General features: G+C 50.7%; 2 long non-coding RNA genes across 2 annotated transcripts; both read left to right on the forward strand.

Moving 5' to 3' along the window:
* Positions 1-691: 691 nt before the first annotated feature.
* LOC308470159 lies at positions 692-9,130 on the forward strand. The gene is made up of 2 exons (XR_013982202.1): positions 692-1,158; positions 7,159-9,130. It is a non-coding gene; the product is annotated as an uncharacterized lncRNA (long non-coding RNA).
* LOC308470248 lies at positions 1,170-4,548 on the forward strand. The gene is made up of 2 exons (XR_013982301.1): positions 1,170-2,709; positions 2,794-4,548. It is a non-coding gene; the product is annotated as an uncharacterized lncRNA (long non-coding RNA).
* Positions 9,131-15,621: the final 6,491 nt, after the last annotated feature.

Consider the following 15,621-nt stretch of genomic DNA (forward strand, 5'->3'; position numbering starts at 1 on the left):
TGGGAACTGTAGTCTCAAAACATCTGGAGGGCCGAGTTTGAGGAAGCTTGGCCCATAGATTAAAAGTCCCATGCTCTACTGACTGAGCTATCCCAGGAATGCGGTGGGGGAAATTCCAGGGTTTTTGTTCAGAAGGCAAAAAATGGGTGTCCGAACACATGTGCTTTTAATTGTAAAACCTTTATTGTAGGGTGGTACCAACTTCTGTACAGAGGAAGAGTCTTTTTGAAGAGGTCGTTTTGTGTAGCAAATTATTCTTTAGGCAGTGGATCCAGGTCAGAAGCAGAGGTATAGAGAAGTATTGAGAGTATAGAGAAGTTTATAATTTCCTTAATCTTCTTCTCCTCCTCCTCCTCCTCCTCCTCCTCCTTCCTTATTCTTCCTTTTTTCTATTTTTCTTTTTAACATTAGTGTGATTTTTATTGTCTTTTATGATGAAAACTTTTAATAAAAATCAACTTTAAAAAAGAAGCATAGAATACCCCCTCAGTACACATAAAGAGCCCTGTCCCTGGGCAGGTAATGCCTGTGATAAATTGAGATTCCTGAATTGCAGGGGGGTTGGATTAGATGACATTTTCGGTCCCTTCCCGCTCTACAATTCCATGCTTCTGTGAAACCCTTATCCTGCTGAATGTATTCCTCTCAGACATGCAGCTGTTAACGAAAACATGGCAGCCTAGCCTGGAGTGGCTAAGTAACCCCGCTTAATGCATGGTCCACTTTTCTCCATATTTACCTCCCTAAAACCCATCCTTATCCCCTCCAGGTTTCACTTGCTACATCATAGGCTCCTCCCATTTCCCCACCCAATCACCTTGTTGCCCCGAAAGCACCATCAGGTTAATGGCAAGGCTGATAGGTGTGGCCAACCGCAGTGATACAGCAGGTGGAATGCAGTATCCTGATCCCATCTCGGGATGCTATTTTCAAGGCTGGGCGGGGCTGGGCTCCGGTGATATAATTCCCAGAGCACAGAGGGAAGGAGCAGGATACTTCTGTCACTCCAAGGCAGAGTCAGCAGAGGGAAGCAGAACTTCTTCTCCTCTTCCTGCTCTCAGAGGCCTCTCAAGATGAACTGTGGAAGTCCTGGGCGATGGCCCTTCTGTGGCATGACTTCTGCGGCCATCCTCCTGGTTCTGTGTCTCCACCTGCAAGGTATGGTTTGGTGGGGCTCAAGGGCTTATCATCATTCAGACATCATCGATGCAAACCCTCCAGGTGTCCCTATTTTCCAGGGACAGTCCCGGAATTAAAGAAGCTGTCCCGGTTTCTGATTTGATCAGGGAATGCCCCGCTTTTCCTTAAAGGTAAAGGGACGCCTGACCATTAGGTCCAGTCATGGCCGACTCTGGGGTTGCGGCACTCATCTCGCTTTATTGGCCGAGGGAGCCGGCGTACAGCTTCCGGGTCATGTGGCCAGCATGACTAAGCCTCTTCTAGCGAACCAGAGCAGGGCACGGAAACGCTATTTACCTTCCCGCCGGAGTGGTACCTATTTATCTACTTGCACTTTGACGTGTTTTAGAACTGCTAGGTTGGCAGGAGCAGGGACCGAGCAATGGGAGCTCACCCTGTTGCGGGGATTCGAACCCCCGACCTTCTGATCGGGAAATCTGTGGTTTAACCCACAGTGCCACCCATGTCCTTTTCCTTAGGATGTCCCTATTTTCATTGGAGAACTGTTGGAGGGTATGGAATAGGACATCCCCAGGGCTCCCCCCCCCAGCCGGAACTCAGTTCCAGTACCTTTCAGGTGGGCGCCATTGCCATTATGAGAGAACAAGGGAGGCTTTCGTGGTGAGTTCCGGCACCTCTTTTTCTATAAAAATAGCACTGGCCGTCCCTATTTGCAGGAGAGAAATGTTGGAGGGTATGTAAATCCTTAATAGTCCCTCAGTCTATCTTCTGAGCACCAGTTTCTGGAAACCACAGTGGGCTCTTGTGCTCAGGTCCAGCTTGGTGGTTTCCCACTGGCATCTGGGCGGCCGTTGTGAGAACAGAATGTTGGATACGATGGTCCTGCAGGGTCTTCCTAGGTTCTTAACCTGACTCCTTTGCTATTTGGGGTGCCCATGTTTTAGATTTGCTAAGTTGCCAAGGCATTTTGGGCGTTGGGGGTGAGGCAGGCAATGAGCTTTTGGCTCAGCCAAAAGAGGATTTTCAGGCTGTGTCAATCCTTGGTTGTCAGGCTCCCCTGTAAGTACAGGAAGCCAGGGAGACTGTCTGCTATAGTCCCCTGACAGCAATATGTTATGTGTGTATAAAAGTGTCAACTGACACCAGGTGATTAGCAGGAGAGTGGTTCTGCCCATCTGTCAACTTGGCCCTGGAGATGCTTGAGACAGAACCCATAACTTTTTGCATGCAAGGCATGCGCTCTACCACTGAGCAACAACCCTTCCCATGATGGCTTAGTTGCTTGGCGCATGGTGCCAGTAACACCAAGGTTGCAGGTTCGATCCCCATTTGGGGCAGCTGCATATTCCTGCATTGCAGGGGGTTTGACTAGACTTCCAACTTTACAATTCTATGATTCTATTATTCTTTTGGTCTTTAACTGAAGCACAGAAAGCCAGGAAGTGTCTCAGACTGGTGTGCATGATTATTTTGTTCAAGAAAAATTCTCTTTTTAAAAACAACAACCCATGCTGATTTCTTTAAAAGGCTTCACTTAAAAATAACAATAAACAGCTGTCAGTAGCATTGGTAGAAAGTCTCCCTCGCCTCCTGTACTTACAAGGAAGCCCCGCTGACAGTGTCAGGTGGTTTTCAGGAAACACAAGCGCCCAGTGAAGATACAGAGTGTAGACCCCTGGAAAGAGGATTTGCAGAATGGTAAAAAAAGGAACGTTCACAAACCTCTCCTCCACTTCAGAAGTAAGGTTACCACAACAAAAAGCTCATATCGTACCCCGCACACGAGAATTTGACTCAATTTCCCCCCTCCCCTTTGATAATTTTTGAATGCAATTTCTTTTCTCGCTAATGGATGGGGAATGATAGCAGGGGAATGTGGAAGGAAATTTGCAGCACTGCTCCAATTGCAAAAAATGAGAGCTGGTCCGCCCCTAGGGAATGGCATGGCACCGTGGCTTAAAGTGGGAGTAAGAAGAAGAAGATCCAATATTCGTTGATTTATTTGCCCACTGTTTATAGAACGTATACCACCATTTAAGGGTGGTTTAAAAAGTGGTTAACAGCATAAAATCATACGCTAGTAATCAAACAAACAAGAATCAGCTTGCACACCTAGAGCAGACAGAATGAAATGGGAGATAAGATGTAAATGCAGGTGGAGAGAAGACTAGAATCTTGAGAGTGGATGATGGGAATGCACTATTGCCAATGCAGATCATTTCTTCCCTTTTCATTTTTCCTAGTCTTGTTCTCCCCCCCTTCTCCCATGTTTGCCTTTATTGCGATTATTGCCAGCACTTGACCTGGATCATGTTAACACGATGCTCTTGGCCTGCCCATTGCCTGGGGCGAATGTCCTATAGGAGAGATGAGTCCGTCCCTAGTGATGAAAGCCATGCTTTTGTTTTATTACTTATAGATTAGGAAAATGTTTTGTGGCTGGGAGCCAGAATTCCTGGGTAATGTTCCAAATGCACTCAGCGCTTGGGAATGAGAGGCAGTATCGAGTATCAAACTCGTGGGCGTGCCTGGTGCGGTGATTAGCAGTTGCGACACTGGAGGATAAGGCGTGAATTATTCTAAATTCAGATCAAGGCTGGTTTGTGCAGGGGAAATGCATCCAACGCAGCTTTTCAGAAGAAAGGACAGGATAGATCTAGATGGTGGCTAATGGCTTCTAAAACCAGCCATGGGAGCATAGTGGATGCATAGTTGCTGGAAATCGCAAGAATGCTCTTGTGCTTTTATCCTACTTATGGGTTTCCCACAGGCACCCGGTTGGCGACTGTGAGAACAGGATGCTGAATTAGATGGGCGATTGGCCTGATCCAGCAGACACTTATTGAGTCAATTTCCATAAATGTATCCTGCAGAATGTCTCCAGTCACTGCACTGTAAAGCAGTGCTCCTTGCGCAGGTGCCAAATTGGCATTCAACACCTCTACTGTGCTTGCAAGTGTGCTACAAATGCAGGCTTGAACTCATACGATACATTTGTATGTACAGTGGTACCTCAGGTTACATACGCTTCAGGTTACATACGCTTCAGGTTACATAGACTTCAGGTTACAGACTCCGCTAACCCAGAAATAGTACCTCGGGTTAAGAACTTTGCTTCAGGATGAGAACAGAAATCGTGCTCCGGCAGCGTGGCGGCAGCAGGAGGCCCCATTAGCTAAAGTGGTGCTTCAGGTTAAGAACAGTTTCAGGTTAAGAACAGATCTCCAGAACGAATTAAGTTCTTAACTCGAGGTACCACTGTACTATATACACTAACGGAGCAAATGTCTCAGATAACTCCCACTGCCTCTTCTCACTTTGCATTATCCGAGGCTGCGTACACATTGCCATTTACTCTGGCTCCGGCGCACTCCCACTGCTGGCTTTTGAATTTGTAAACACACATTACCCACGACGCAGAGATACCTTGTGGTTTCTCGACAAATACTGCCATTTGATGCATTCCTCCTCAAACCAGCCTCAGCCCAAAAAGGAAAACTTAAGGCACATTTACTTCGCTGTTAAACGTTGGTGTGTACATTTGAGCCATTGCACGTGGGCAGACAACAGTTTCATCAATAGGGGTATCTGGGGTTACAGCGGTGGGAAAACCAAAAGGATGATATGCATTGGAAAAAGACACTCCCAGCCTCTCTCTCTGGTGTGCACAGCACTGTGCGATTGCAACTTGAAACGGAGCGGGGCCAAATGATCTTGCTGCATTTAAAGCCACTGATGTGCATGTCCACATTTGGACAAAAGGGTAAAATGTGGGTGAGCATAGATCACAATCAACCAGCTATACTCCAACACTCTTGGAATCCTTCCCACCTACCCGCCCAATTGCAACTAGGTTCTCATGAGCTCTTAGGTTGCTCCAACTTAGCAAACCCAGAATGCACCAACTCCCCTTTTGTTCCAATAATTTGTTTGCTGCCAGGTGAGACACAGGAGGTGTTAGAGGAGGGATGAGCAACATCCCTCCAGATTAGGGCTCCCCCCCCCCCAGCTGGAACTTACGCAAACTCAGTTCCAGCACCTCTCAGGTGGGCACCATTGCCATGAAAAGAGAACAAGGGAGGCATTCATGGAGAGTTCCAGCACCTAGAAAAAATAGCATGGCTCCAGATATTCCTGGAATACAACTCCCATCATCCCTGACCATCAGCTATATATGCTGATTGGGACAGATAGGAATTGGGAGCTCAACCATGTTTGGAGGAGAGGCACAGATCTGCGATGAAGGAGCTAGGCGTCCTGATTCCTCTTTAATGGAAAGCATGGTGCCCTTGTTCCAGAGAGATTTGCTCATGTCAACATTCCCACAGAAGGGCCCACCCCACCCCTTTCCCAGTTGCCCCTCCCTGACACACACAGAGCGTGTGAACTGAAAGCAAGCGTCCTCAATAAGCCTTTGTTTGCTTTGGTTGTTGTGAGCGGCAGTCTGTGTTCTCCACACCCCTAGACTGCCACCCACGGGTTATGGTACCCAGCCTACTCCTCCCATCTTAGCAAACTGCTCTCCTGCCTTCCCTCCTTGTGCTTCCAAGAATCTCGTCATCCATCAGAGGCCTCACTCAGCACAAGCTGAAACTGATTTTAAAGATCCTCGTGACTTGCCGTGGAAAGAATGATTCTCCAGTGTGAGCCTGGTAATTAAGGTGCTTGACAGCATTCCTGAGTGCCTTCCTTTCAACTCCATTAAGATGTAAAAAACGAGGGCTGTCATTCAGTTAAAGCGATTTTGTGTTGAGTCAATTTTACTGCATCCCGATTGCTGAACTGAGGGGCAGCCTAGACTTCTTTTAAATTTTAAAAACCAAATGAAAACAGCAGTGCCTGGTGGACCTGATTGGATGGAAGGCAGGGAGGTCAACAATAGGGGGAGCCAGAGCCAATGACAGGCAAGTCTTGTCCCAGTCTTTCTCCCTTCTGAGTTTACAAGGGCAACACTAACTTAGGAGGAGGAAACTGACAGGTATGGACCGGTTGTAAGTAAGAAGGCTGTCAAATGGGAGCTGGCACACAGACAATGGTGGAGCAATATACCCTTTTGCCGTAATGGACCAGCTACCACTGTAAACAAGTGCACCTTTAAAAAAAGCAAAAGCAAGCAATCGTTTAACTGACCCAATTAAATCTGCATAATATTTGCACACATGAGTGAAACGAATTCTGGGAGCTGCTGTTAAGGGTGCTGAGAGTTATTAGAGTATTTCCCTCGCAGAGCTACCATCTCTAGAGTTCCCACGTGAAGAGAGATTTATCGTTAAACCGCTTGGGGAACCTGCGAGGGTAACAGAGCGTCTCAGCTCCCTTAACAAACTACAGCTCCCAGAATTCTTTGGGGGAAGCCACGACTGCTTAAAGTGGTATCGCAGTGCTTTAAATGTTTGGTGCGAAGGGAGATCCTTGGTCCACCTAGCTTCCCATCGCTGTATCCTCTAACACAGGGGTGGTCAACTCCCAAGAGACTGCTGCGATCTACTCACAGAGTTAAAAACTGGCAGTGATCTACCCCCTTTTTTGGGGTTCAGGTCAAAGTTGTTGAGCTTTTTTTTAGGGAAGAGGAAAGCCTGTTTTTTTGGGGGGGGGGAGTGCAGGGCTTTTTTTAGGGGAGCCAAAGTTGTTTCGCTTCTTTTGGGGGAGCCACTGATCTACCAGTGATCCACCACAGACATCCAGTGATCTACCAGTAGATCTCAATCTACCTGTTGAACATGCCTGCTCTAACAGACTCCAGGATTTAAACAGGGGGCTTGCTATCTGAGTTTGTTCACCAGAAGTTATTGAAGACTGAGCAGCTGGGCAGGGGCTCCACCACAAAACCACAGAGTGGGTTGGGCCTGGCTCTGCCCCTCTTCTCTCTTGCCATTGTCTCCGTTCTGTGTCAGTGCCCCCTGAGCCTCCACACCTTTGACTTCACTGGCAGACTAAAGGCAACAGGACAGGTAGTCGTGGCAAGTCCCAGAATGCCATGGTACTATTCCTGTAACCGGCCACTTTGTCTCTTTCTAGGCTCAGCCTCCAGATGCATCGAAGGGTCGTCTGCGGAAGACCTGCAGCCCTTGCCTCCTGGGGTCCAGCGGAACTCTCTGCCCAGCGGCCTCATGCAGCCCGACGTCTCGTCAATGGGGCGAAGAGATTGCATCCCTGATGGAGGAGACACCCGCATAGTGGGTGGCAGCCCTGCGACCTTTGGGGGACAGGCAGGGGGGTCTTCTACAACTGGCCCCAGTTCACCAGGGGCGAGCCCCTTCCAATCTGGCAAGCCAAGCCGGCCTGGGCTGTTGGGGTCTATATTTGGAGGGACGCTCCCTCCTCCGTTATGGGCACCAAATGTGAAACCTGGCATGCCAGGTTATGGGGCTGGCGTTGGGTCATACGGCTATGGCCCTGGATATAACAGCCAGGGTTTTCCCCGCCCAGTGTGGAAGAGACCTGGGTTCCCTTACATACCGACTGCTGAGGAGCGGGGTGGAGGCTACATCCCAATACGAAACGAGCCACCTAGGCTATATCCATACGGCGGCGGTGGAGCAGTGGCAGGGGGATCGACTTACAGCGGCGGGTCCGTAGCATACGGGCCGAGGGGCACGTATGACGGCAGCTATGGGCCCGTCCCTGCAAGTGTGCAGCCAGGCGGACAGCGAGACAGCGGGGATAAAGAAAACCCTTGCACTCAAAACTGTTAGGGCGAAAGGCTGGTCCACATCCTGGGAACTTGAGGCAGGGTGGGTGGAATGTCAGCTCAACTCTTCTGAGAGGAGTATGTGATCTTAGGCTGTGTTTCCCCCCAAAATTTTAGGACCCCTACCCTTAAAAAAAATAAGTAAAACACATTCAAAAGACACGGTTGTGAGTCCTCCTATCCAAGGAGTTTTCAGAACTTTTGCCTAACAAATATGCTCCAAACCGCCATAGAGCTACAAGAGTTTTCTGGAGGAATCAGAGATGGAACCCTGACGGTCATCTAGCCCAAGGCAGGAATCTCAACCAAAGCACCCCTGGCAGATGGCCGTCCAGCCTCTGCTTAAAAACCTCCAAGGAAGGAGAGTCCATCTCCTCTCAAGGGAGTCTGTTCCACTGTCAAACAGCTCTTACTGTCAGAAAACTCTTCCTGACGTTTGGTCGGAATCTCCTTTCTTGTAAACTTGAATCCATTGGTTTGGGTCTTACCCTCCAGAGCAGGAGAAATAAGCTTGCTCCATCATCCATGGGACAGCCCTTCAGATGATTTGAAGATGGCTATCATATCTCCTCTCAGTCTCCTCTTTTCCAGGCTAAACATGCCCAGCTCCCTCAACCGTTCCTCATAAGGCTTGGTTCCCAGACCCTTGACCATCTTGGCTGCCCTCCCATGGCAATCCAGTTTCAAATTTGTAGGTTAGCTGTTTCCCAATCAATGCCCCCTTGCTTCTTCCATTAGGAAACCCTCCCTTCTCAACCCTCCTTGGTAGCCCAGATCCCAACGCAAAATCACTTGCTCTCAGCTTGCTGGTGTCACAAGTCTGTCCCAGTCCCCCATGTCTGAAACAGTGGCCCAGTAGGTTAAAGTATGTCATATGGAATGACTTGTCCAGTCAGACGCCAAAATCCTTTGCTCAAGCAATAGTTGCTAGCTCGTCGCTTGATTAAGAACCAGTTTACATGACCCAGTTGGGCAGGCTGTGTCTGTGCCAACATAATTGAAGCCGACGGCCATCTTGGATCAAGCCTGCATAGCGTAGTGCAGCCCTGAGGGGAGTTAAACCTGCCTGAGATGGCAAAATCAAAGGGGCTGTTTGTATCAAAATTGTTTTATAGTTGCTTGTGATGTCGGCCTGATTGTTTTGTGCATCTCTCTTTTTGAAGCAGAATGTATTGAAGAACCTCTGCCACCTCTTGTCACCTGCTTTTGTTATGTACTATTATGTCACTTGGAAGCAAAGCCTTTTTTTTGTATTCTTGTCGGGCCAAAATGCTTGTATTAAAATCCTATGTACTGTAATGCCATCTAATGGTCTTCTTTTGGAACAGATCCCGGGCCTCTGAGCAAATCCCCCTCTGGGGCCATCTTGCTAGTTTGGGGAGAGGGGTAGAAAAGAGTGGGAACGAAACCGCAATGTTGGAAAGGAGTCTAACAGCATTCAGCAGATCTGGAGTTTTGAACTAAGTTGCCTTCCCAATCTGAGGTGGAAATCAATAATACAGATCAGAGCTTTCCCCCTTCATTTCTAATATGGTGGTGCAACAGACATCTATAGGGAACAGCACAGAGAAGGGAGGCCATAAAGCTACGCTGAAAGAAGAACTCTCATTTCCCAAATAACCGAAAGTCTCCCAGCTTTTCTCTGGATTGCCCCATCCCTGCCCAAATTTAAGTGTTCAACAGGAACAACACACATTTCCAGTTTCTCTCTAAATTTTTAGTCAGGGGTTGATAGCAGCATCCAAATAGGGCTTTGCTGTTAAATTCATTCCATCATACAATGCTTGGTGGGTTATGGGATTGCTGTGGTGGGGCTGTCACTCTTTTAAATTATTCTCTTCTGACGGATGGCCCTCAATTCCCGTGGTTCAGTTTTCCAAGAAATAAAGGATACGATCTGTAAGATCTGGCCAACCCACAAATGTGGGTTGCCTATATACCATGCCTATATACAAGTGTGGGGTTGCCTATGTACCAAGTCGCAGTGAAGCTACGAAGAGAATTGACTACAGCGGCCTGGGTGGGTATCCCACCTCATCTGTTTCCAGCTAATGAAAGGAACCTTAATTGCTACGGCCTGTTTGGAGGCTTCCACATTTGGGACACAACCACCCTTCACCCGCTTTGATTTACTGCACTGAGGAGCTGTTAAAAGCCAGTAGCCTGACCACAATAAATAAAAGGCTAAGAGAGGATCATATAATCAACAGCTATTAACCAATACAGTTAGGAAATGTCAGCTGAAGCTCAGAGCGTTTCCTAACCTCAGACTGCTGGAAGGTGGAAGCGAACAGCAGCAAATTATTTACCCCATTATTTCTGGTTTCTGATGGTAGACAGGATACTCCATAACCCTGCTTTTGTTGACTCACTGCTTGCCCAAATCCCAGCAACCGATGCCTCAAAGCATCCTTCCCCACTACATTAAGAATTATGACAATTATGATGATATTTCACTTGTTCCATAAGGAAATGCTGTTACACATCGGGAAGCAGAGAGAGAGAGACAGAGACTGGGTGGCGAAGAACACCTGCATGTTTAACTTTGCATTAGATTGTAGAGTTGCAAATGGAGGTACCTGTTAGGTCAGAGGAGTGCTAGCATCCTGCTCAAAAAGCTCCCATGTGGGTCTTAGAATTCAGCTGTTTGTGTGTAAGGTGCCCTTTTAAAAACCAAAAGAAATCCCCAAAGCTGCTCTCCCTTCATTTTGCAGAGAAGCGACATAAAACCGGACTGAAAACAGAACCCCAAATTTTATTGTGATGCCGCTATAGCCCTGCTATCTGGCCGCACTGAATGGTCTGAGGGACAAACGATGCTGTTGCGTTATGAAATCTAAGCCTGCTCCAGGCTGGTTAGAAGGATCCAGGTGAGGAAGCCATTTTGTAGTTCTCAGATTAAACGAGGGATAAGCAAACTATCATGCCTTTTGTTATGTACTGAGTTGAATAGGATCCAAACTGTAGCAGTCTGATTGGTCCTAGAACAATAGGATCCAAAAGGCAGCAGTCTGATTGGTCCTAGAACAATAGGATTCAGAATGCAGCAGTCTGATTGGTCCTAGAACAATGCAGCAGTATGATTGGTTGGCAGGAACCACCCAATCCTGCTCCAGATAGAAGTGAATCCACAACCTGATTGGCTTACAGTAGAATTCCAGAATTAGCCAATCATGTGCAGCCCATTGTGTAAATAATGTATATAAAGCAGATACTGTGAGGGGACATTTATTCATTCCTCCTCACCACTATGAGCTGAATAAAGAGCATGAAATCACTTTGCGACTCTGAGTATATTTCACTGGCGACGAGGATGGGATCCCGCTGAGCTGACTGCCACACACAGCACCGCAGCACCGCCAACTGCCGCACCGCTGCCTCGCACCGTGTATCCAGGCTTCAGCTCCGGGGCACAAGGAACTCAGAATGGCAGCCAACAGCAGCTTCTCGCCATTCAACCCAGCATCTGGAGACTGGGAAGCGTACGCCTCCCGTTTCACCTTCCTCCTAGAAGCCAAAGGGGTCACCGACGAAGAAGACGCCAAGAAGAGGGCGATATTCTTCAGCGTCTGCGGAGAGGAGACGTTTGAAATCGCCCGGGCTCTCCTTGCGCCTGAAGACGTCGCTACTGTTCCATACAAAACAATAATGGAACAGCTGAAGGGGCACTTTTCGCCGCAGCCCTCAGTGGTGGCTCGTCGAAATGCCTTCTACGCAAAGCGGCAAGCCCCTGGGGAAACCATAACTGGGTTTGTGACCTCTCTCCGCCAAGCCGCCCGGTTCTGCAACTTCTCAGAGCTGGAGAACATGCTTCGTGACCGCCTCGTCGGTGGCCTGAAGGATGAGAAGCTGCAACGACGCCTCTACGCTAAGAAGGACCTAACGTTCCAGGTCGCTCTGGAGGAGGCCCTGGCAACAGAAGCTGCCGAGAGGTCGACCCAAGAGGCATGGCCGAGCCTGCCATCCCAACCGAGGGTCCACCATGAAGACCTCACCGACGACTCAGGATCCGACAGGGAGGAGGTGCACCGAGTACAGCAGCGCACTCAAGCAGCGCACAGACCACAGCTGCCTCGACGAGAAGGAGGGAACTGCGCAAGCTGCGGGGAGAGTCACGAGAGGAGGACCTGCCGTTTCCGCAACGCAGAGTGCAGGCAGTGCAGAAAATCGGGACACATCGCCCGGGTGTGTCGGGCTCGCCCCACCCGACACCAGGCATCAGATGACCAATCCAAGAGCCCCAGGTCCCGGGGCCCAACGCACCAAGGCAACTCGACGGAGCTCACGGACTTCCAGGTATACCAGTTGCCCCACCCCAACGTAGAGAAAATTTATGTAGAGGTACAGATAGAGGGGGCCCCATGCCGCATGGAGCTTGACACGGGTTCAACTCTATCCATAATCTCGGCAAGGACCTTAAGGAAACTGTGTCCCACTGGGGGTCCCAAACTCAGGCCGGCCCCATTCACCCTCCGGGACTTCCAGAAACGTAAGGTCCCCACAATGGGGGTGGGGACCTTCAGGGTGCAATACCGAGGGCGGACGCGGCAACTGGACTTGCTTGTGGTCAAGGGCCCCTACATTAGCTTACTGGGATTGGCATGGTTTGGACCACTGGGGCTAGCTGTCACCGGGGTGAACCACACTAGCTTACAAGTGGACGTGGACGCCATATGCAAGGAATTTCCAGGGGTTTTCGATGGGAAATTGGGACAGTATACGGGCCCCCCCATTGCGCTACAGCTTGACCCCGCAGTACGACCGGTCAGGCTCAAGGCCCGCCGGGTCCCGTTCGCCTTGAAACCCCGTATAGACGAGGAATTGGACCGACTCGTAGAGCAAGGAGTGCTGGAGCCGGTGCCTAATGCTCCCTGGGAAACCCCAATCGTCACACCCGTCAAGCCTAATGGTTCGGTCCGCATCTGCGCAGACTACAAATGTACCATAAACAAGGCCCTCACGGCCCACGCATACCCAGTGCCAGTGGTCAGCCATGTCCTTGCCACCCTGGCTGGGTCGAAAATTTTTGGCAAGCTGGACTTGGCCCAAGCATATCAACAGCTGCCAGTAGATGAGGCCACAGCAGAGGCACAGACGATTGTGACGCACAGAGGAGCGTTCAGGGTAAAGCGGCTGCAATTCGGTGTCAGCGTGGCACCAGGCATATTCCAGAATATAATGGACTCTCTCCTTAAAGGGATTCCTGGCGTCACCCCCTTCTTCGATGATGTGTTGATTGCCGGCCCCACACCAGAGGAGTTTGAGGACCGCCTCCGCACCGTTCTGCACCGTTTCCAGACGGCGGGTCTCAAGGTGAAGTGGGAAAAATGTCTACTAGGAGTGCCTCAGGTGGACTTTCTGGGATTTATGGTGGACGCAGAAGGGGTCCACCCGACTGGGGACAAGGTACGGGCCATTTGTGATGCCCCAGCGCCCAAGAGCAAGACTGAACTTCAGGCCTTCTTGGGGCTATTGAACTTTTACCATTCCTTCCTTCCCCACAAGGCGGCGGTAGCGGAGCCCCTACACAGACTCCTGGACAAGCGGGCCCCTTGGGTGTGGGGCCAGCGCCAGGAGGCCGCATTCCAGGCAGTCAAGGACTTGCTTGTCTCAAACTCGGTCTTGGCACACTTCGACGAGAGGCTGCCGGTGGTGCTAGCATGCGACGCCTCACCCTATGGCATTGGAGCTGTCCTGGGGCACCAACTCCCGGATGGAAGAGAGGTACCGGTGGCGTACTTTTCCCAGACACTCAACACAACCGAGCGGAACTACTCGCAAATCGACAAGGAGGGTCTGGCAATCGTAAAGGGAGTAAAAAAATTCCATGATTTCTTGTACGGGCGGCCCTTCACCGTGGTGACTGACCACAAGCCGTTGCTTGGCTTGTTTGCCCCCGAAAAGCAGACCCCCCAAGTGCTGTCTCCTCGCGTCCTCAGGTGGTCAATTTTCCTTGCCAGCTACCAGTATGCACTGATTCACCGACCTGGGAAGGCGATGGGCCATGCGGACGCCCTCAGCAGGCTACCACTACCGGAAACAGGCCCTGACCCAGCACCTGCACAAGAGGTTATGAGCCTGGAGCTGCTTCCCGACCGCCCCATTCAGGCACAAGAAGTTGCACACCATTCCAAGAAAGATAGGGTCATCTCCCGGGTCCTGGACTGGGTGTGGAGGGGATGGCCCAGCAGCAGCCCCGGGCCAGAATTCGCCGGCTACACAACCCGCAAACATGAACTGTCGGCCCACAAGGGGTGCCTGTTATGGGGAAGCAGAGTCGTTGTTCCCCAGCCCCTCTGCAAAAGGGTCCTCACAGCCCTACACGAGACACATCCAGGGGTAGTAAGAATGAAGGCCCTTGCCAGGAGTTATGTGTGGTGGCCGGGGATCGATGGAGAGATAGAGGCCTGGGTCAAACACTGCCAGGCCTGCCAAGAATCCCGCCCAGATCCCCCAAGGGCCCCAGTCCAGTCCTGGGAGTCCGCCCGAGCACCATGGTCACGCCTGCATGTGGATTTCGCTGGCCCCTTTCAGGGGAAAACATTCTTCATAGTGGTGGACTCCTACACCAAATGGCTGGAAGTCGCACTGGTACCGTCCACTTCCACGTCCGCAGCCATCCGGGTACTACGCAGGCTGTTTGCAACCCACGGGCTCCCTGACACTCTCGTCTCAGACAACGGGACTGCATTTACGTCAGGAGAATTCCAAACCTTCACAGCGCAGAACGCCATCCGCCACATCCGTTCGGCGCCGTTCCACCCTGCCACCAATGGCCAAGCAGAACGCATGGTGCGGACCACCAAGGACACCCTTCGCCGCATGACGCAAGGGGACTGGGAGTACCGCCTTGCCACATTCCTTCTAGCACAGCACAGCACCCCCAGCTCAACGACTGGCCGGAGCCCCGCTGAACTACTAATGGGTCGGCGCCTTGCAATCAGATTGGACCGCCTTCACCCCGATAGAGCTCAGGATGAGATAGTGGTGGGGGAAGGCAGGAACCCCCGGACCTTCGAGGCCCAGGACCCAGTGTACGCAAAGAATTTTGGGGCAGGCCCAGCATGGGTACCCGCCACAATCACCAGGGTCACTGGCCCCGTGTCGTACGAGGTGCTAACGGATGGGGGGCAATGCTGGCGCCGCCACTGCGACCAGATACGGCGACGATTCCCGGGAGAAAACCAGGAGGAGGACAGGTCAGAGGAGTCCCAAGGGAACAGCGGGGCAGTGAGGCCCATAGAGCAGGAGGGGCCAGCAGGAGAGGCAGAATCAGTAAATACAGAGAGGACCCGTGAGGCCGAAAGGACACCGGAACCAGAACCACGACTGAGCAAGCCGGTTGCACCAGACCAAACAGCCGCATCACAGCCAGCATCCTTGGAACACGAGCCAGAACCCGGAGCCCGGACCAGGGAACACCCCAGGCCACAACGCACACGTAGGCCGCCGGCATACCTTGAGGACTATGAATGCGACCTCCCGGGCAGGACTGGAACTTAGAGGGGAGGGGTGTTATGTACTGAGTTGAATAGGATCCAAACTGTAGCAGTCTGATTGGTCCTAGAACAATAGGATCCAAAAGGCAGCAGTCTGATTGGTCCTAGAACAATAGGATTCAGAATGCAGCAGTCTGATTGGTCCTAGAACAATGCAGCAGTATGATTGGTTGGCAGGAACCACCCAATCCTGCTCCAGATAGAAGTGAATCCACAACCTGATTGGCTTACAGTAGAATTCCAGAATTAGCCAATCATGTGCAGCCCATTGTGTAAATAATGTATATAAAG

This window comes from Podarcis pityusensis (genome assembly GCF_964106645.2).
Source record: "Podarcis pityusensis genome assembly, chromosome: 2".
Taxonomy (NCBI): Eukaryota; Metazoa; Chordata; class Lepidosauria; order Squamata; family Lacertidae; genus Podarcis; species Podarcis pityusensis.